The 22283-nt window shown below is 49.6% G+C and overlaps 1 protein-coding gene across 8 annotated transcripts in view; it reads right to left on the bottom strand.

Annotated features, from left to right (window-relative positions):
* NF1 (neurofibromin 1) overlaps positions 1–22283 on the bottom strand; it is a 2143703-nt gene that overhangs the window by 124467 nt on the left and 1996953 nt on the right. The window lies entirely within an intron of this gene.

The raw sequence follows: 22283 nt of genomic DNA, 5'->3' as shown, positions 1-22283 counted from the left end.
ATGGCTGAAACATAGCCTTTAAGGGTGCCCAGAGCAGAGCCCTGCTGGGCCAAAGATCGAATAAAGAAGAGAACCTCTGAAAGAGGGGCAGAAAGGGGATCCACATCCTTTGCTGTGCTCCATGCCACAAATTTGTTCCATCTACAGGCGTATACCGTTTTAGTGGAGGGACGCCTGGCTGCCAAGATGTCATTACAGCCTTTGGGAGGAAGGTCAAAAGCTGGCAACTGTCGCCACTCAATCTCCACGCAAGGAGGTGGAGGCTGGATAGGTTTGGGTGGAGGACCATCCCCTGCTGCTGCGACAGAAGATCCTCCCGAAGAGGCAGTCTGATCAGAGGACCCATGGCCATGTTGAAGAGCTCAGGATACTAGACTCTTTAGGCGTAGTCCGGAGACACAAGAATGACTTGGGTCCGGTCGCGCTTGATCTTCTTCAGCACTCTGGGAAGAAGTGGTATAGGCGGAAAGGCGTGTAGGAGACCGCAATTTCACTTGCGACAGGAAGCCTGGCCGAGAGAGTGCCGCCTTGGAAATTCCAACACGCAGAACTGCTGACATTGCAAATTCTCTTCGGTGGCGAACAGATGCAATCAAGGCTCTCCCCACTGCTGAAAGAGACCTTGCACTACCTCTGAGTGAAGACGTAATTCGTGATCCATCATACACCGGCGACTGAGTTAATTCGCCCTGGCGTTCAGAGAACCTGCCAGGTGTTAAACCACAAGGGACATGCCCTGATGTTCCAGCCAAGTCCAAAGGTGAAGAGCCTCTTGACATGGGGTCCACAACGCAACACCGCCTTGTTTGTTGTAGTACCACATGGCGGTGGTGTTGTCCATGAACATCTGCACTACCCTCGATCTGACAGAAGGAAGGAATGCCTTCAGTGCAACATGAATCGGCCGGTGCTCCATAAGGTTGATGTGGACCCCGGACTCCGCCGGAGACCAGAGGCCTCTGTCACCACTGGGAACCCTGGTTGGGGAAGGGAGAGGGATCTGCCGTTGACCCAATCCTGGTCCGTTAGCCACCACTGCAATTGGTGTGCAGTGACCTCTGAGATTCCCCTGATGCTGAGCCCACTACAACTTCTGGACCCACTGCAAAGCCCGCATATGCCATCTGGCATGATTCACCAGTAGGATGCCAGAGGCCATGATGCCCAGCAGCCTCAGAGTAATTATCACTGAAATCCGGGATAGAGGCTGAAACATCCGTATCATAGCCCGAATATCCCGGACTCGCTGCTCGAGAGGATAAGCCCAAAACTGCGTTGTATCCAGAACTGCTCTGATAAAAAGGAGCTTCTGAGAGGACATAAGGTGAGACATTGGCACGCTGATAGTGAACCACAGCGAGTGCAGGAGGTCCGCCGTAGTCTGGAGGTGAGAGACGACAGCTGGGGCGAGCTCGCCTTCAACAGCCAGTCGTCAAGATAGGGGAAGACTAGAACCCCCGATTTGCGCAGATGAGTTGCGACCACCGCCATCACTTTCGTGAACACCCAAGGGGTGCTAGTAAGGCCATAGGGGAGCGCAGTAAACTGAAAATGCTTGTGGCCTACCATGAACTGTAGGTAACGCCTGTGGAATGGCAGGACGGGGATGTGGAAATAAGCATCCTGCAAGTCCAACGCTACCATCCAGTCTCCAGGGTCGAGGGCAGACAGGACCTGAGCTATTGTCAACACTTTGAACTTCTCTTTCCGGAGGAAGCGGTTGACATCCCTGAGATCCAAGTTAGGACGCAGGCCTTTGTCCTTCTTGGGTACCAGGCAGTAGTGGGAATATAAACTACAACATACTTCTAGCACAGGGATTCACTTGATTGCTCCCTTGGCCAAGAATGGGGGGGGCAGGGGGAGAGTAGCCACTTCGGACTAGCTACAAAAACCCACCGGTCAGATGTGATGTTGTGCCAGTGGGGGAGGTGATGGCGGATCCTGCCACCCACTGGCCCTGAAAGATCGGACAAGGAAGGTTTGGGGGCAGATGCAGGGGGGCATTGATGGACTGGCCTGCCCTCTGGCCCACGACGCTGGGTCCCACGTCCCTGGCAATGCAGAGGCCGGGTGGCTTCTGCGGCCCTAGGGCCCTGGGTGGAACGTGGTGGGGCACCCGTTCCGTGGCCACGAAAGGGGCGAAAGGTAGACTGCATGGGGCGAGAAGTCACTGCAAGGCCCAAGGACCTGGCCGTAGCTCTAGATTCCTTGAAGCGCTTGAGCCCATTGTCTGCCTTGTCGCCAATGAGGCAACGGCCATCAAAGGGCATGTCCAAAAGGGTAGATTGGACATCCTCAGAGAAGCCAGAGGTTCTCAGCCAGGCATACCGTCTCATGGCTAATGACGTGGAAATCGTCCTACCCAGCGAGTCAGCAATTTCCAGTCCACACCAGATGGTGAACTTTGCTGCGTCTCGACCCTCAGTGCAGGCGAGCATGACTCAGGCCTCCTCCGGGCACTGTGGCAGCACTTGTGCAACCGCGTCCCACACTGAATGTAATGGCCTAAGAGACATGCGGTGTTCCCCAACCGCAGTACTACACTGGCGGAAGAAAACATCTTCCCAAGATGGTCCAATTTCTTGGATTCCCTATCTTGAGGAGCTGTAGATAAAGCGCTTCCTTTCGGAGATCATGCTAGGACCACCAAGCACTCGGAGGTAGGGTGTGGGGAGAGGAAATGTGGGTCGCCCGCTGCCGAGCGGTGGGCGATCATCCTACCTATTCACAGGAGCCTCTGTGCTGGGCTTGGACCAGGAGCACAGAAGGACATCAGTGAGGGCCTCATTGAAAGGCAGCAAGGGCTCCGAAAATGCTGCTGGCAGGTGAAGCACCTGTCAGGAGGTTAGTGCTGACTGTCACCATAGGTAGATCAAGGCTCAAGGCCTCAGCCGCCCTATGCAACACCAGAGCATAGGAAACACCCTCCTCCGTAGCCACAGTACGGGGAGAAAGCATACCAAGGTCTGGGGAAGTATCCAGACCACTGGCATCACCCAACACTTCTCTCCAGTCCGGCTCTTCAAGCTGGTCTGCCAGAGGGTCCACAGACCCCCTCCCAGTCCTTCTAACCCTTCTCTGGCTGCCACTCAGGGCGATAAGGAACGCCAGAAAAGAACAGTGGTACAAGAGTACCCTCCTCGTCGGTACCGGCGTCGGTCAACGCCGGTCCGCCTCCGTTTTCAAGTCTAGGAGGAGGCCGGGGTCGACGCCAGCTGAGGACCAAACTGGCGTCAGAGAGATCGCGCTGGGGAAGGCACCGTGAGGTTGATTGGCACCGATCCGGACCCAGGCCTGGGTCCTAGTGGGCCCTGTGGTGCCGAGGTCGGAGCCGCCGGCTTCGAAGAACTAGAGCCCCCTGCCGAGTCCGCGGGGCCCGAAGGCGACCCAGCAAGGTCAGGCTGCTCAAAGATGGGATAGAGGGCTTCGTAAAAGGCACGAAGATGGGCAGGGGACGCTCTGGCTCCCAGGAAGGGAGGGAAGGTCGGAACCGCCCCCGCAGGCTCCGAGGGCAGAGCCGGAAGACGACGACCCTCCACGTCCTGCGTCACGTAGTTCGACGGACATGGAGAAGGCGAAGAGCGACGATGCTTTTTCGCCTTCTTCTTGTGCTTCCGCTTACCCGATGATGAAGACTTCAATAAGGAATGATGGTGGTGGCTCCGCAACCTTCCTCTTGACCAGGACCTCGAGCGGCGCGGATCCGACTGCCAGGCCTCGAGTAGCTTTTGGGACTGCTCCCGCAAAGACTTTGGGTTCATGGCCCGACAGTCGGAGCACCACTTCGGGTCGTTGTCGCGCTCCAAGCACCAGAGGCACAAGAGGCGCAGATCCGTGACAGACACCAGCTTGTGACAGGAGTCACGAGGCTTGAAGCCAGTCCGACAATGGGACATTCCTACGGGCACCAGGTGTCGACTCGAAAAGATGTCGACAAAAGTTGAAAAAGCTTTAGTCAAAAAGTGACTAAGGGTACGGCTCTCTCCGGATCTGCGCTGGCTGTCGCAGAAAAAGAAAGAGCTGACGTCAGCGTGCAGGGGCAGCGTCTAAGTAGATACCACGACGTCATCCCAGCGATCAAGACGCCAACGGCGAACGCAGAGTTGACCGACGCGACCTGCGTACTGCTGAGAAAAATTTCTCCGGATCCAGCCTGACGCCTGGGGGTAAAAAAGGTAAGGAATCTATAACTAATAGGACATCTTAAATTTGGACAGCTTTCATAAAATTAGTTGGCTGTGCAAACTCAGAAGTTTGATTAATAAAATGGGGCCCCCACATCTGTGGGACTCCCCCTCCACTGAAATGTTATCAAAAAAGTAACCTTAAAGAAACCTACTGGGAAATGGTTGCGCAAGATAAATTTAGGCGCTACGACCTGACTTCACTCTCAGGGCTTTTTCTCCCGCTGAAACCACGCCCAAGGTTTGAGCCATACTGAGATATCATTGAGAAGCCCTTGGACCGCAAACTTTATTTTCCATTTAGATCAGTATCTCTGCCCCTGAAGTGTTTTACGTCTAAATGGTCCACTACTAGAGCTAACAAATGTCACACAGGCACCACATAAGTAGAATCATTCGCGCATGTGTTTTTTGTTTGCCCTGATTATGTTGGCCCACCGAAAGCCTGGCTGGTTCAGCTTTGCAAGATCACATAACACAGCCCTGTGTATCCTCTGCACTGATCATCTCCCAGGTATGCTATTCCGGTGGGTAAATTTCTGAGGTGGAAGTGGCTTATACTTTCTAAACAAATCAGGGCTGGCTAAAGTACGTGATGAAATCTCCCACTATTGCGTAGGACTGAGCTCACCTGGCCCGAAGGGGTCTTTTATGCCTGCCAGACTGTTTTACATGGGCTGTTTTAATACTGCTTTTAACTCCGTCTTATCATTCTATGTGTAACACAATGACGATCCGGAATTGCTTATTTGCACAAATGTTTTAACTTTCAACTTTTTGTAATTTCGATTGTCTTAACTTTTTTATCTGCAATGATTTTATGACGATACAGTTGAATAAAGCTTTTCTTGATTGATAGTCTCTTTCAGAAATATTTTTTATCTGTTCTATGTGCATTCTTTACATACTGTACATTCATGCGCTGTTGTGAAATAGGTTTTTAGTCATGTACAAGCCACTTTATAATGCTTCGTCTACCTTACTCAGACCCACAGGTCCCTCTTTGGTTTCCATTCTTTGCGAAGCTAATTTAAGAGAACACAAGGACAGCCTGGTGCTTTTCTTTTATTAGCAATTATCCTGTACAGCTGACATTGTTGAACAAGTTACTTACCTTCTGTAACAATATATCTGATAGAAACATTAGTTAGTGATAGATTCCTTACCTTAGAATAACCCCCAGGCGTCAGACTGGATCCGGAAAGCTTTCGTCAGCAGTACCCCTGCGCGTCGGTAGGCATCGTCGTATGGCACTGCATACGTCGTTGGCGTCGTAGTCGCCGAAATGACATCGTAGGAGCTGCTTAGACGTGCCCATGCACGCTGACGTCAGTTCTATACATGGCTTTCCGCGCCAGGAACGCAGAGCCATGCAAGATACCGACCACTGGTGCATTAAAACTAGGGCCCTGAAAGGAATGTACTTAACCCTAGAAATCAGGTCCCAGAACGGGGAGGATGGGTGGGGCAGTAAGGAATCTATTACTAACTAATGTTTCTTACCAAAGGTAAGTAACTTGTTCATCTGAGAGAAACACGTTAGTGATAGATTCCTTATCTTAGAAAAGATACCCCAGCAATACCAACCCCGGTGGTGGGTCTGCAAACAAATATCACACCACAAAGTCACGGAGAACAGAACGGCCAAAGAAGCAGTCTTTCCGGATTTGACTGTCAAGGCAATAATGCTTAGTAAAAGTGTGCAGCGAGGCCCATGTGGCTGCCCGCAAGATGTCTTGCAGGGGGACACCACGTCCCAAAGCAGTAGTAGCTGCTGTCATCGTGGTAGAACGGGCGCGAAATCATGTTGGAGGTTCCTTTTAGCCAAAGAATAACAGGCCTTAATACACAAGATAACCCAGTGGGAGATAGTCCACTTGTGTACAGCCCAGCCTTTCTTGGCGCCCACGTAGGAAACAAAGAGCTGGTCATCCACCCGGAACTGTTGTGTGCGATTCAGATAAAAGGAGAGCGCACGTTTTGGGTCCAGACGGTGGAGCCTCTCTTCCTCTCTGGAAGGGTGCGGAGGCTGAAAGAAAGTGGGCAAGGTGGAAAGATCCTGGAGCTCACTCACTCGCCTAGCAGAGGTGATGGCAACCAGGAAAGCAGTTTTCAAAGTTAATAAACGAAGAGGACAGTTGTGAAGCGGTTCAAAGGGAGCGCACATCAAACATGTAAGAACCAGATTCAAGTCCCACTGTGGCCTTACAAACAGGATAGGAGGGAAAAAGTGAGTAATGCAACAGGTTTACAACAGGGGACTTGAAAAGGGAGGTCTGATCAGGGAGCCCGAGAAAGGCCGAAATGGCAGAAAGATAGCCGTTAATAGTGCCTAGAGCAGAGCCCTGCTGGGCCAGAGAAAGAAGGAACAAAAGGACTTCTGAAAGAGGGGCAGAAAGGGGATCCACAGCCTTTGCTGTGCATCATGCCACAAATTTGTTCAACCTGCAGGCGTACACCGATTTAGTGGAGGGACGCCTGGCTGCCTGGCTGCCAGAATGATATCACAGACTTCAGGAGGCAAGTCAAAAGGAATCAAATGTCGCCGCTCAATCTCCACGCATGTAGGTGGAGGCTGGACAGGTTAGGTGGAGGACCGTCCCCTGCTGCTGCGACAGAAATCCTCCTGAAGAGGCAGTCGGATCGGGGGATCCATGCTAATACTGAGTAGCTCGGGATACCAAACTCTTCGAGGCCAGTCCGGAGCCACAAGAATGACTTGGGCCTGGTTGCGCCTGATCTTCTTCAGCACTCTGGGTAAAAGTGGTATAGGCGGAAAATCGTACAATAGACCGCAGCTCCACTCGTGATGAAAAGCGTCGCCGAGCGAGTGCCACCTTGGAAATTCCAACACGCAGAAGTGATGACATTGCACGTTCTCTTTGGTGGCGAACAGATCTAACCAAGGCTCTCCCCACAGTTGAAAGAGACCTTGCGCCACCTCAGAGTAAAGACGGCATTCGTGATCCATCATGAACCAGCGGCTGAGTTCGTCCACCCTGGCGTTTAAAGAACCTGCCAGGTGTTGAACCTTCAACCGTCAAGGAAATACCTTGACGTTCCAGCCATGTCTAAAGGCGCAGAACCTCTTGACATAGGGTCCAGGACCCCACCCCACCTTGTTTGCTGCAATACCACATGGCGGTGGTGTTGTCTGTGAACACCTGCACTACTCTCTTCTCTCAGTGTAAGTAGGATCGCCGGGAGCTCTAGAAGGTTAATATGGAGCCTGGACTCCGCCGGAGACCAGAGGCCTCTGATCTTCGCCTCTCCCATGTGGGCGCCCCATACCACTATGTGCTCCAGTTGGGGAAGGAAAAGGGATTTGCCGCTGACCTATTGCTGGTTCGTGAGCCACCACTGCAACTGTTGTGCAGTGCCCTTCGAGATCTGGACATACTCGGACAGGTCCCCGTGATGCTGCGCCCACTGGAACTTCAGGTTCCACTGCAGAGCCCGCATATGCCATCTGGCATGATTGGTCCGCAGGATGCAGGAGGCCATGAGGCCCAGCAGCCTCAGGGTCATCCTGACCGAAACCCAGGACAAGGGCCGAAAGATTGGAATCATAGCCCGAATGTCCTGGACTCACTGTTCGGGAGGATAAACCTGAAACTGCGCCATCCAGAACCGCTCCGATGAAAAGGAGCGTCTGAGAAGGAATCATGTGTGGCTTCGGCACGTTGATGGAGAAGCCCAGCACATGCAGGAGATCGGCCATAGTCTGGAGGTGGGAGACAACTGCCTGGGGCGAGCCCGCCTTCAACAGACAGTCATCGAGATAGGGGAAGACTGAAAACCCTGATCTAAGCAGATGAGCTGCGACCACCGCCATCACTTTCATGAACACCCGAGGGGTGCTGGTAAGGCCAAAAGGGAGCACGGTGAACCAAGTGCTTGTGGCCAACCGTAAACCGTAGGTAACGCCGGTGGACCGGCAGGACGGGGATATGAAAGTAAGCATCCTGCAAGTCCAACGCTACCATCCAGTCTTGCGGGTGTAGGGCAGACAAGACCTGAGCAAGTGTGAGCATCTTGAACTTCTCCTTCTAGAGGAAGTGATTGACCATCCGAAGGTCTAAAATAGGACACAGTCCCTTGTCCTTTTTCGGAACCAGGAAGTACCACGACCTACTTCTGGTGTCGGAACGCGCTTGATGGCCCCCTTGGCCAAGAGGGCCGCAACGTCCTGCTGGAGAAATGCCAGGTGATCCCCCTACATGCAGTGGTACTAAGGTGGCATGGCTGGAGGGGTAGTCTCAAAGGGGAGGGAATAGCCCCTCCGGACTATCTGCATAACCCACCTGTCTGAAGTGATGGAGTGCCAGTGGGGGAGGTGATGGCGAACCCTGCCACCCACTGGTGTGTGGTGGGACAAACACCGGACTAGGAAGGTTTGGAGGCAGTGGCCGGAGGGGAGGAGGTGAACTGACCCGCCTGCTGGCCCTGTGACTCACCTCTGCGGGTCCCACGTCGCCGGCTGCGCGGAGACTGCTGCTACGCGGGCCTGTGGCTCTGAAACGAACATGTTTGGGTGTCCCTTCCTTGGCCACCAAAGGAGCAAAAAGCAGAAGCGGAAGGAGTGCGCATGGCCGAAAGGCCCAAGGACTTGGCCGTAGCCTGTGAGTCCTTAGAACGCTCCAACGCACTATCTGCCTTGTCGCCAAAAAGGCGAGTGCCATCAAAAGGCATGTCCATCAGAGTGTTCTGGACTTCCCCAGAAAAGCCAGTTGTTCTCAGGCAGGTGTGGCGGCTCTGCCCAGTGAGTCGGTGGTGTCAAGGCCACAATGAATCGTTAACTTGGCTGCATCTCTCCCCTCAGCAATAGCTTGGGAAAGCACCGTCCGGGCCTCGTCCTGACACTGAGGCAGCACCCGCTCAACTGTGTCCCATACAGAATGGGAATAACGGCCCAAGAGGCATGCGGTGTTCACAGACAGCAGGCCTGAACTGACAGAAGTAAAAATGTTCTTCCTACATTTTATCCCAGTTTCTTGGATTCCGGGAGATGCGGAAGGGAATGCGCTTGGGGACGCAAAGGCTTGGACAACCAAGCTCTCAGGGGTAGGGTGTTGGGAGAGAAAAACAGGGTGGCCCGGGTCTGGGCGATCACGTCGGGCCACTTATCCATAGGAGCCCCTGTGTTAGGCCTGGACCATGTGCCCAAAAGAACATCCGAAAGTGCGTCATTGAAGGGCAGCAGCGGCTCCGTAGAGGAAGACGCTGGCCGAAGCACTTCGGTCAGGAGGTTAGTCCTGACGGCCACCGTAGGTAGCTCGAGGTGCAGAGCCTCAGCCGCCTTACACAACACCACAGAATACTTACCAACCTCCTCCGAAGCCATTGTAGGAGGAGATAGTGTGCCAGGTTCTGGAGTAAACTCCAGGTCACCTGCATCCTCCAGGCTAGGGGAAGGCGAAGAGCGACGTCGCTTCTTCGACTTTTGGTGCTTTGCCTTACCTGACGCCGAGTGCGAAGACTTCATTGAACGAGGGTGATGGCGGCTTCGCGACCGGTCCCTCGACCTCCCACGGAACCTGGACCTTGAACGGCGTGGAGCTGACGCCCTGGCCTCCTGCAACTTTCGGGACCGCTACTGCAAAGTTTTCAGAGCCAGGGCCCGGCATTCGGGGCAGGACTCTGAGCCGTGGTCGTGCCCCAGACAGTAGAGACACTCACGGTGCAGGACCGTCACCGACATCATGCGGAGACAAGCCGCATAATATTTAAATCCAGGCATCCCTACACACCAGGAGTCAAAGACTCAAAAAACAGAGACAAAAGTCCCCAAAAAGTAAGTCAAAAATTGACTGGGGGTACCGCTCTCTCCGGATCTGCGCTTGCTGGCGTGGAAAAAGAAAGAAATAACCTGAGTGCGCATGGGCGCGTCTAAGTAGCCCCAGCAACGCCATCTCGGCGACTACAACCCCAACTACGTACACGGAGCCGTACGACAACGCCGACCGACAACGCCGACCGACGCGCCGTGGTACTGCTGTCGAAAGCTTTCGGATCCAGTCTGATGCCTGGGGGTGATTCTAAGGTAAGGAATCCATCACTAATGTGTTTCTTTCAGATATGTTATTCTAGAAGTGTGACATCAGTAATTAGGAAAAGACACACAGCTATATATATATATTGGTCTCAGGTAGCAATCATGTAATGAACTTGATGAAATTTTCCTTGCAACTTTTGATACCTAGTTTTAACACATTTTTAAATTGTACTATGCTCATACTTTATCTACTGTATATTCATGTTTTACTTTATGGCACATACTGAATAAAGATTACTTAACTGACTGACTAACTAACTTACGCATGCTATTTGACTGTCTCAAATCAACATTCTTTGGACTTCAGTTTGGTCTAAAGGTTCCAAAATCTTTCAATGTAATATTCCTTTTACACTACAGAATAATTTTCTCAGTTCTCCAGCATCTGATATGGATATTTTACCTATTAGACCTCTACTATTAGATCCTCTCATTGCACTGGCACAGTAAAGGAGGATCTTGGCCTGGCTGCCATCAATTTCTCAAGCATTCCCATTAAGAGCTTTAACCAGGAACATTCAATAGGTCTCCCAAACATCAAGGTGGAGTATTTGAATTATTATACTAATATGGAGCCAGCCCTCAACGGATACCAGAGACTTCTCTTTTATACCTCCCTCAGGTGACCAACCACCCAACCTAGCAGTTATGCGTCCATCACAACTTTCTACTCCGGGTGGCGGAAAGCAGCCACCCACAAGTCAGACTGCAGTTAGTCAACCACCGCTGTGGATCTTCAGCTACCACCTCAGTGATGTGGATGATGTAGGAAAGGCGGCCTTGGTACTGGGTCTTCCAATCCCACTGTAGGGCCTGAATGTGCCATCTAGAAAAGAGGACTAGCAGGATGCACACAGCTAAGAGGAAAGAATCCTCAGAATCATCCTCACTTGGATCCAAGAACAAGCAAGAAACATTGGTATCAAAACTGGATCATATCCCTCACCGAAGACCCCCACACCGCCAAAGACAATCTCCACAGAGGAATGAAGGCCGTCGCCGAATGGATGAAGGAGAGCAAACTGAAGCTGAACTCAGACAAGACGGAGGTTCTCATCCTCGGCTCCACTCCCTCAGCCTGGGACGACTCCTGGTGGCCCACTTCGCTAGGAACACCCCCAGAACCCACCGAACACGCACGCAACCTGGGGATCATCCTCGACTCCGCCCTCTCCATGACCAAGCAAGTCAACGCCGTCTCAGCGTCCTGCTTCAACACCCTCAGAATGCTCCGCAGAATCTTCAAATGGATCCCCTCCGACACGAGAAAGACCGTCACCCATGCACTTGTCACCAGCAGACTGGACTATGGGAACGCCCTCTACGCAGGAACAACAACCAAGCTCCGGAGACGGCTACAACGAATCCAGAACGCCGCAGCACGACTGATCCTCGACGCCCCACGACGCAGCCACATCACACCCCTCCTGAGAGACCTGCACTGGCCCCCCTTCGACAAGAGGATCACCTTCAAGCTCCTCATTCACGCACACAAGGAACTCCACAACGCCAGACCGGTATAGCTCAACGACCGACTCAGCTTCTACACCATCACCCACAGCCTCCGCTCTGCCAACCTCGCCCTCGCCACAGTTCCTCGCATCCGGAAAACCACTGCCGGTGGCCGATCCTTCTCCCACCTCGCCGCCATGACCTGGAACACTCTCCCCACCAACCTACGACAGACCCAGGACCTGCCGACCTTTAAAAGACTTCTCAAGACCTGGCTCTTCGATCAGTAGCAGCCCCCCCAGCGCCTTGAGACCCTCACGGGTATGTAGCGCGCTTTACAAATGGTTTGTTATGTTATGTTATGTTTATGGTAAACCCCAACAATGTCAGGATTTTTGCTGTCAACTAGAGATGCTCAACAAATGACTGTGGCAAGGACGCTTTCAATAGTCAGTCGTCTGGGTACGAGAACTCAGCAACTCTCAATCTCCAAAGATGAAGATGGGCAGCAACTACTACCATCACGTTTGTGAACACCCGAGGGGTATTGGTGAGGCATGAATATGCACCTGGCCCACCATGAATTGCAGGCAACAACTGTTGGTTTGCAGGAGATTTATATGAAAATATGTCCTGCAAGACCAGGGATACCATCCAGTAGCTCGCAGAGAGGATATGGACCAAAGTGAGCAACCTGAATCCGTCCTTCCCTAGAACAGGACTGAAAGGATGGCAGTCCATGATAAATCTGAGGACCCCATAATTTGTTGGAACAAGGAAATAGAACGAGTAACAACCTCCAACTTTCTCAGAGCCCGGTACCTTCTCTGTTGCACCTTTAAAAGTAACAGAGGCACCTATTGTAGGAGAATTGATCATATTAGTTCTCGTAGGAAAGGAATATTGGGCGGGGAGAAAAGAAAAGGCAGGGCATAGCTTTTTGCATAATTTGCAAGACTCATCTGTCAGAAGCACAAGTTACTTACCTACGGTAACAATCTATCTGTAAGAAACAGTAGTTAGTGTTAGATTCCTTACCTTAGAATATCCCCAGGTGTCAGACTGGATGCGTTAAGTTTTGCATAGCAGTATCCCTGCTCGTCGGTAGGCGTCGTCTGCGGCACCGCGTCCGTCATCGGTGTCGTTGGCGCTGGGATGACGTAGTCGGAGTACTTAGACGCCGCCCTCGCGCGCTGACGTCATTTCTTATACACAGCTTTTCCGCGCCAGGAACGCAGAGCCATGATAAAAACCAACACTGGTGCCATGAAACTAAGCCCTCAAAGGGAAGAACCTTAACCCTAGATATCAGTTCGCAGAACGGGGAGGACGGGTGGGGCGGTAAGGAATGTAACACTAACTACTGTTTCTTACAGATATATCGTTACCGAAGGTAAGTAACTTGTGCATCTGAAAGAAACAGGTTACTGTTAGATTCCTTACCTTAGAATAGATACCCCAGCAATACCAACCACGGTGGTGGGTCTGTGGAAAAGTAAATTTTGCCATGTTCTGTGTCCCTACGTGTCCTCCATCTTATGTTATGTGTGCATGATTAATATGCATATGTATTCCCCATGTTCGATTTAAGATGCAATTATAGTTGTGTCCATCTCTAGTATGCCAGTTTCCAGTTCTCGTGAATACTACGAATATTAGGCCTATGTAAAGTTACGTTGCCACGTTTCTCAGTGTGCACGTTATTTCATTGTAAAGTCCCCGTTTTCTAGGCCTCAAATGGGCCCGGACACCAGATTCAGCTTCTGTCTCCTGAACCCTCGCTGAGGAGCGATACAGCCCCCACCTGTATCCTCGACCCTTCACTTACTTCCTGCCTCACAGTGCCCAGCTCAGCCTGGCTCTGCCTCTGAGTCTGCCAAGAGTATGTTATGATTCTAGTTATCAGTCCAGCCCTCCTTCTCCGCATTCCTAAGCTACTGAATCGCATCAATAGTTTCCGTCGTCTAGCCTTTACGTCTCCATGTAAGAGAAATACTGTATTTATGGTCATTTAATATTCCTCAACACGCACTACATGTAGAATAATGCATGCATCAGTCTTAGAGTCTGTTAGCCTTTACCCCGATAACTTTTGGATTCTATCAACATGTTCTCTAAACATCAGATACTAGATATTGTTTAGGCACATGTCGCCCTGACTCTCCAGACTTCAGTCTCTGCTCCTAGCACAGAGTTCATAGCCCCCAGCTTCTCCTAGTAACACGTCATTGTCAGTTTGCGCGCACCATTAGGTTAGAGGTCCCGGCTCCTTAGGTAGCCCCCTCCATGTTTCCGCCCCATTAATGACATATTCTGTTACGTTTACATCACATGTCTATGTATACGCCTTGTTACACCCACTTTCACCCTTATCTTTCGCGACTGCTATTGACCACACCCACTGCTCCGCCTATTGTATTCACTGTAATGCAACTGTTTTAGTATATATGCTTGTGTACTGTTATTAAAGTTAGCGCGCTCATCCCAGATCCAGCCCCGGCAGCTGCCGGGCCCTGTCATCCTATTCCTGTGCAGGTTGTCCTGTTCCTGTCCTTTATGCTGTATTAAACCTGCAAACTCCTACTACCTCGAATCTTGACTCTTATTTATTGAGCTATCTGTTATTCATTTATTCATTCAAAAATAGAGGTATTATTTATTTATTTACCACATAATGGCGCCCGAACAGGGACTTGCCCTTTCCCCACGCGCCGGTGAAGCCACGCCGGCCCCCTGACCCTCTGCAGCCGTGACGGAACTCTTCTGCGCACCGGCAGATATTTCTGCTTCAAGTATCCCTCAGGCCCACGGAGGAGACGGAGGTGGCGGTCCAGCATCCAGACGAGGCGGTGGAGGAACGCGGCGAGTCCCGACCAGAGCCCAAGCCGAGAGTCCAAGGTCCGAGGTATCCGGAGGCCCACCCGTAACAGAAGTCCGAAGTTCGTCCGTCCGGCGTCGAAGCAGTCCAGTCCAGTCCGAGGCCTTCCGTTCTTGCTGCCCGGTGAGTACCATTGCTGGGGTAGTATCTAGACAGGGTCAATCTAATTGACTCTGGTCCGTGGGTTGGTGGTACACAGACCCAAAACGAAGTGTCCACTTTGGTGGATGCGGGTCCTAACGTGTCTCTTTATGAGACCGGTGAGTTTCGTACTGTTTTAGCAGTACATCTAGTTTCTGTTCTAGTCAGTTCTGTTTCTCGAGAAAATTCATGTATTCTGTTTTCAGTATTCCAGGTAGTATTCTGTTCGAACTGTTATTTTAAATGTTTTTCATGTATTGTAATGTCGTGGTATGAATGTGGAGTAATTATCGTGTTCATTGTGTATTGTAATTGCGTATTGTGTCTAGGTTACAGTTCAGTCATGCCCTTATTTTCTAAACTACGTCAGTTAAAAACCAGAAAAGGTCTGCTAGAAGCAGCAGTTTCTGTCCCGCCTAGGGACAGTCCAGGTCATTTTATGTATCAAAAGCATGGCATAAGTGCCATATTATATCTAGATTTATGGGTAGAGTATACCAAACAGTTAGAGGAAAAGTATAGATGGCCCGTATCAGGTACGTGGGATGCCGAGTGCATCATGCGAGTAGAAGAAACATTATGGAAAAAGAAAGCCAGACAGTCACAGAAAGATGCCATCGAGTTATGGCGCAAAGAATCTCATAAGAGAACCGAAAAAGAAATCAGAAAGTCAGAATTAAGTAGAGAATCTTTAGAACGAGCCCAAGAAAGGGAATTAATCGAGATAGGTGAACGAGTCAAAACCGAACAGTCAGACAGACAGAGGCATGCCCTTATTAAGGGTATGTATCCTCTTCTTGCCGAGGGCTTGCCAAAAGCGACCCCGGAGGCATCCAGTAATTTTCCGCCACCATTAGTTCCGACTAAGCTACGTCACAAACCGACCGCAGCTGATATTTTCATCTCGTCCTATTTGGACGACACAGTCCCGGAATATGCAAATCCTGTTCCGCCAGTCCCTGTAAATCAGGCAATTCCTGCTCCCCCAGACTCCGGGGCACCCTTTGCAGTACCCGCTACGGTACCCCCGGTCCAGCCTACATTACAATTTCCCACCGCACCGGTACGACGAGTATCAGTCGACGATTCCGGTTTAGGGGCCGCAGGAGGAGGTCCTCCTGGTACCCCGCCACCACACCAACGTAGAACGTTGGCCGAGTTACATGAATGTGCGTTACAGCGTACGCCCAAATATAAGTCCGTTGCAGACATCCGACGAGCTCTTACTGAATGCCGTTATGATCCAGTTGCAGGTGATGATAGTACAGTAATATATTCCATCCGTGTAAGACGGGTGACCGGGTATTTGGACACCCTACCTGACATGAAAGGAGATCTAGACAGAATATATCGTTTCATCCGTACAGGGGATGATCCAGAAAGTATTGGCGAAGCTATGTCTCAAAGGAAAGCTGAGATCCAGCTCATGATATTAAAGTTTCTGATTAATTGTCTAATAAGAGAACAAGACTACCCGACTAAAGATCCGGCCGAAATGAGAATCCTGACAAGGTGGAGTGATAATATAGCCGAGGGTAAGCACAAGACTATCAGTAGTATAGAGAGTATGTACAAGAAAATTCGTAAAGAAATACTAAAGTTACACGAACAACGTAAAGCAGCACAAGTAAGCGAGAAAGGAAATGACTCTACCGAAGAGGTAGACGACGAGAATCCCACTAGAATAGCGTATGTAGGAAAATCTAGATTTCCAGATCGCAATTTATGCCTAGAACACAAGACAGTTTTTCATCATCCAGCACCAGAACAAGGTTCTCTAGAACAAGTATTTCAAGCTACCGATCACATTTTGAAGTCACGAATCGGTTATAGTGAATTAAGTACTATGCATGAACAAGAACTAGCCCGATCAGCAGTCCGATGGATTACTGATTCTACCACTTTTCCAGACGAAATAGTGGCACAAATGTTTCTGAAACTGCCTCCAGCCGAGCAACGACTGGTGGGTATGTATATGATCCAGCACCTCATTACTCTGTATGAGGGTCAACATTCTGATCCAGGTCCGTTACATGATGTCCTGAACGAGTTACTCCAGTATAGGTGGAAAGGTCTAGGTACCGATTTAATTAGTGTCATTCTAGAACAGCGCCACAAATATAGAACGTTTTTGAACCCGCATTTTGTTCATGTCTCACCCCCAGAAAGTAAACCCTTTTACATAGATAGACAGAACCCGTTACGAGAAGTACACCCAGTCAGGACAACAGATGGTGAAATGCAACGAGTGTTTGTTTACACCCCGATTACAAAGATGGAACTCTTAGAGATGAAGAAATTAATTCCTTGTCACGACAAAGATCCACCAGGGTTCCACCGAGAATTAAAAGACATGCTCCGTATGGGAGAATACACGTATCCAGATATTATTAAAATGTTAAAGGTCCTGTTGCCCGCAGGGGTATACGAGAAACTCAAGGAAAAAGAATGGGAGGTGGGAGAGAAAAAGATCGATTGGGCAGTTCTCGAAGCTGAAGATAAGATAAGAGTACCAGGTACCGGTCTAGGAGAGAAATGTAAAGAATTACCAGAACTGTTAATACAAGTTTTGCCAAGGTTATTAGCCACTAAAAAGGAAGACTGGGATGCAATCTCAGCCTGTAAACAGAAACAAGACGAAGACACTAGTGATTTTTATTCTAGATTTGAGAAATGTTTTATTATAAACAGTGGCCTCAAGACGAGTAGTGAGTCATACCCTCATCTTTTTGTTACTAAATTAGTCGAGAATTCAAGTCCACAAGTTAAGAATCGAGTTTTGAAAGTCGAAAGTACATGGCAAGCTAATACTCCGTCTCAGATGTTACAGATGCTTCAATACCACCAGAATAGAATCAGAGAAGAGCAAGATCACGAGAGAAAACGTATGAAAGACACGAAAATGAAAGTACTAGTTGCACAATCTGTTCCTCAAGACAGTCAGAAGAGGGGTACGAATCAAGCCAGTCATTCTGCAGTTCCCGTTAAAGGGACATGCAATTATTGTAAACAGCCAGGTCATTATATAAACGAGTGTGCAGTTCTGAAACATAATATGTTATGTTATGTTATGTTATGTTATGTTATTTGTAGTTTGTATAGCGCAACGGTTACTCAAAAAGAGTGTCCCGGCGCTTTAGGTAAGGGGAAGTAATGTAGAATAACATAGCACAGATTAAAAGAAATGAACAGCACACAGATAATTAAAAAAGAACCACCTGGACACCTACTGGGAAAACAGCCAGGTTTTAAGCCCTTTCCTAAACTCAAGAAGAGAGGTAGCCCCCCGCAGTGGGAGCGGCAACGAATTCCACATCTGTGGGGCCAATAAACTAAAAGAACGGCCACCCAGGCGGGCCCTCTTAACCCGAGGGACCATCGCCAGGAGTAGAGATTCAGACCTCAACGACCGCGCCGGCTGGTAGAAGGCCAATCTCTTTTGAAGATACTTCGCCCCCACCGCATGGAGCGCTTTATAGGCCAAGGTCATAGCCTTAAAGGCAATCCGCTTGCGGATGGGCAGCCAATGGAGCGCCAGCAATAGCCCAGAGACGCTACTACGTCTAATTAGACCGAAAATGGCCCTGGCCGCCGCATTCTGTGCCACTTGAAGCCGCTGTAGCAGGTACTCTGGCAGGCCCAGGTAAAGAATGTTGGCATAATCCAACCTGGAGCCTATCAGAGCCTGCACAGTCAGCCTCCTATGCTCCTCAGACAGAAGAGGCAAAAACCTCCGCAGCATTTTTAATAGGCCAAAGCAAGTGCCGGTCACCCCCAGGATCTGGGCCTTCATCGTCAACCCCACATCCATCTTAACCCCCAGGTTTTTAGCCATAGGGGAGGAGCCGGATGGTGGGAACATGTCGACGGGCCAATATAGCTACTGGTAAAACTAAAGAAAGACCACGTCCGCCTAGACAAGAACAAGTTTCACAGACTTCTCAGCCACAGAATGCACAACAGACAGTTCCAGCACCGCAGCTTATTGCTGCAACACAGCATGTTACACAGCAGATGTACCAGTATGCACAGTCCGAGTATCCAGAGTATCAGCCATATTCATGAAACAGCCTAGAGAGGGAGGTAGGCTTGCCTCTCATCGAGATACCTGTAGATCAAGAGGGTCCCTATGTTCATAGTCAAGTACTAGGGAAAGACAGAAAGTTTTTGATTGATACAGGGGCAAGTAGGACGACCATCAGTCACGCCGAAGTTCCAGGGGCTCCGCTCTCAGGCTCTAGAAATGTTTCCCTTGGTTTTTCAGGAAAGCCTATTGTAAACGAGATATCTAAGCCAGTTATTCTAGAAGTAGGTCCATTGTCCCGCACTACTGATCTGTTACTTACGAAGTCATGTCCAGAAAATCTGTTAGGTATTAAAACACTGAAAGAATTAGGTGCAGTTATTTGCTGCTCCCCAGAGGGAATATGATTGTTCCTACGTGACTTCAAGGGTCACTATGTATTACGAGATGTTGATCCGAGATTGTCCAATGTTCCGCAGCATCTATGGGCGCAAGGTCAAACTGATGTTGGTTATATGCAAATCACACCCCATCGTGTGACTCTCAAGCCAGGTGTAGTCCTGCCACGAATCAGACAGTACAGATTGCCACCTGAGGCTGTAGCAGCCTTATCCAAAATCATTGACGAGGTCATGGCTCAAGGAGTAGTTGTAGAAACTGACTCCAATGTATGTAATTCTCCGATCATTCCAGTCATGAATCGTACTGATCCAAATGCACCCCCAGTATATCGATTAGTGATTGACCTTCGAGAACTCAATAAATGTGTTATTCCCCAGTACCCAGTTGTCCCAGATATTTCATCCCTATTGACAGCCATTGATTCTGAAGCCACATTTTTTACAGTCATAGACCTCAAGAACGCGTTTTTCAGTGTCCCCATTCATCCAGACAGCCAGTTTCTTTTCGGATTTTGTTTAAATGGAAGAAGCTATAAGTTCACACGAGCTCCTCAAGGTTTCACAGAAAGTCCTAGTATTTACAGTCAAGCACTTAAGAGACAACTAGACAACATTCACATGCCAACTGACACTGCCCTGCTCCAGTATGTCGATGATCTACTGATCACAGCCCGTTCTGAACGTGCTTGCGAGCGAGCATCCCTTACAGTCTTGTATTTCCTTGCCGAGATGGGGCACAAGGTGTCCCCTTCTAAGCTTCAATTCTGTGTCCAGCAAGTGATCTATTTAGGCCACTTACTGTCCAAGAGGGGTAGGCAGTTGACACCAGACCGTATCCAGTTAATAGCGAGTCTTCCTCAGCCCAAGACCCAGAAGGAGGTACGTGCTTTTATCGGCCTCACTTCTTACTGCAGACAATGGATTCCTCAGTATGCATTTCTAGCCAAGCCACTGATACAGTTAACGACACAGGAGGCAGCCGTATCGACTGTCCTCCCTTGGACATCTGAACATACACTTAGTTTCAATGAGTTAAAGAAAGCTCTATGCCAAGCTCCAGTTCTAGCTACACCGAACTACAGTAAGCCTTTTACACTTTTCGTCACTGAACGTGAAGGTACAGCATTATCTGTTCTCACACAAGATCAAGCAGGACAATACAAGCCCTGTGCTTATTTTTCGAGCACACTAGATCCTGTAGCCCAGGCTCTGCCTGCGTGCCTCAAGTCAGTTGCAGCCACAGCTCTAGCTATCAGACAAAGTGATTCCATAGTATTAGGGCATTCCTTGACAGTACAAGTTCCACACTCTGTAGAAGTTCTTTTAAACCGAACACAGACTCAGCACTTGACAATTGCACGTTTAACAGGTTATGAATTGACACTGTTCCAGCCACACATAGAAATCAGACGCTGCAACGTTCTAAATCCTGCAACACTGTTACCATCAGTTAATTCGAATTCTGCCACACACGACTGTGTGGAAGTAGTTAACATTATGACAAAGCCAAGACAAGATCTGACAGACATTCCATTACCAGATCCCGACCTGAGAATTAGTAGCCGCGTATGCAGTGACTACAGACACTGAAGTTATAGAAACACACCGTATTGACACCCTGTCTGCTCAAGCAGCAGAGCTAGTTGCTCTGACTCAAGCCTGCATACACGCTAAGAACCTGAAAGTTAATGTTTACACAGATTCACGTTACGCATTTGGAGTCGTACACGACTTCGGAGTGCTCTGGCAGGAGAGAGGTTTCATGACTTCTCATGGAACCAAGATTCAGCATGGTCTCCTTATTCAAGCTCTGTTAGATGCCATACACTTACCGACATCTATTGCTATCATGAAGTGCAAAGCACATACGAAAGTTACTGACACTATTTCCCAAGGTAATGATCTAGCAGATCGCACAGCCAAGCTTACAGCTCAGACACCAGACATTCCAGTTAATAAGACACCGACACACACTCCAGATCTGACTACCTGTATGACAGTTAAGGACCCCACTCAAGATGTCATAGATATCCAGTTACATGCTACTCCCGATGAAATCAAGAAATGGTCCGAACAAGGGGGGGTCCAGACAGATCAGGGATGGGTAACGAAGGGTAAAGCCACATGGTTTCTCCCCGATTCTATGGTTCAAGTCATTATCAATACCGCACATAGTCCAGCACATTTAGGAGAAAAAGCTATGTTAGATAGTATCCAGAACATTTGGTTCAACAAGCATTTACGAGCTGCAGCCAAGCAGAAAGTCCGTACCTGTATGATATGTTGCCAGTTTAATCCAGGTAAAAGTGTCCCGGTGGAACAAGGTGGATTCCAGCCCCCTGACCACCCTTTTGAAGTCCTCCAAATGGATTATATTCAGATGGAGCGATGTCGAGGTTTCAAGTATGTCCTCGTAGTTGTATGCGCTTTGTCCAGGTGGACAGAGGCATATCCAGTCCCAGATTACACAGCCACGACCACTGCCAAGCAGTTGGTTCGTGAATTCTTCCCCCGCTACGGACTCCCTAGAGTCGTATATTCTGATAACGGCCAACCATTCTCATCCGAGCTTATGAAACACATTTCCCTGTTGTTAGGGTACCAGTGGAAGTTCCATTGTGTACGCCATCCTGAAGCAGCCGGTCTCGTAGAGAGACATAATCAGACCCTGAAAATTCGAATTGCAAAAGTATGTAAAGAGAAAGGTGTAGACTGGCTAGTAGCTCTGCCAGTTGCTTTGTTTTATATGCGCATGGTCGCACATTCCAGATCAGGTTTGTCCCCGTACGAGGTCGTATTCGGCCGCCCCCCTAACATGTGGGGTACACCTAGACCTCAAAGTATTACCGATGTTTCAAGTAATATGCTGACAGATTACCTAGCTTCCTTGATGTCTGCCCTCAACTCTTGTCGTTCACAGGTTGCTGCCGCATTTCCAGACAATACCGAGGTGGCACCGCATGAAATCGTTCCCGGATGCATGGTTCTTGTGAGGAACTTTGATCGTTCAAGTCCGCTGGAGCCTCGCTGGAAAGAACCCAAACAGGTCCTCCTGGCCACCCGTACTGCCGTCAAGCTGGAAGGCAGGAAGGGCTGGGTCCATTTGTCACATGTGAAAAGATTTTTTGGATTGAAGTCTGTTACC

This window comes from Lissotriton helveticus, chromosome 3_1 (genome assembly GCF_964261635.1).
Source record: "Lissotriton helveticus chromosome 3_1, aLisHel1.1, whole genome shotgun sequence".
Classification (NCBI taxonomy): domain Eukaryota; kingdom Metazoa; phylum Chordata; class Amphibia; order Caudata; family Salamandridae; genus Lissotriton; species Lissotriton helveticus.
Note: the sequence above shows the minus strand (reverse complement) of the source record. Positions and strands in the feature narration are given on the sequence as shown.